Consider the following 239-nt stretch of genomic DNA (forward strand, 5'->3'; position numbering starts at 1 on the left):
CACCCTCCGGTGCCCCCGCACCTCCTGCGCCCCCGCCGCTGCAGCCCATCCCCCGTGTCCCCGGGGCGGTGTCTCGGGGTTCCCGCCGCCGGGATGGGCACTCCCTCGGGGACCATACCCGCCGCCTCCAGCCGCTCCACCCCCCGGGACCCCTCCCGAGTGCCGCAACCCCGCGGCTCCCCCCGCCCCTCCCGCCTGCGCGGTGCGGGAGCGCGGTGCGGGGGCGGACGCACCGCCCC

Source organism: Corapipo altera, unplaced genomic scaffold (assembly GCF_003945725.1).
Source record: "Corapipo altera isolate COAL_440 unplaced genomic scaffold, ASM394572v1 67, whole genome shotgun sequence".
Taxonomy (NCBI): domain Eukaryota; kingdom Metazoa; phylum Chordata; class Aves; order Passeriformes; family Pipridae; genus Corapipo; species Corapipo altera.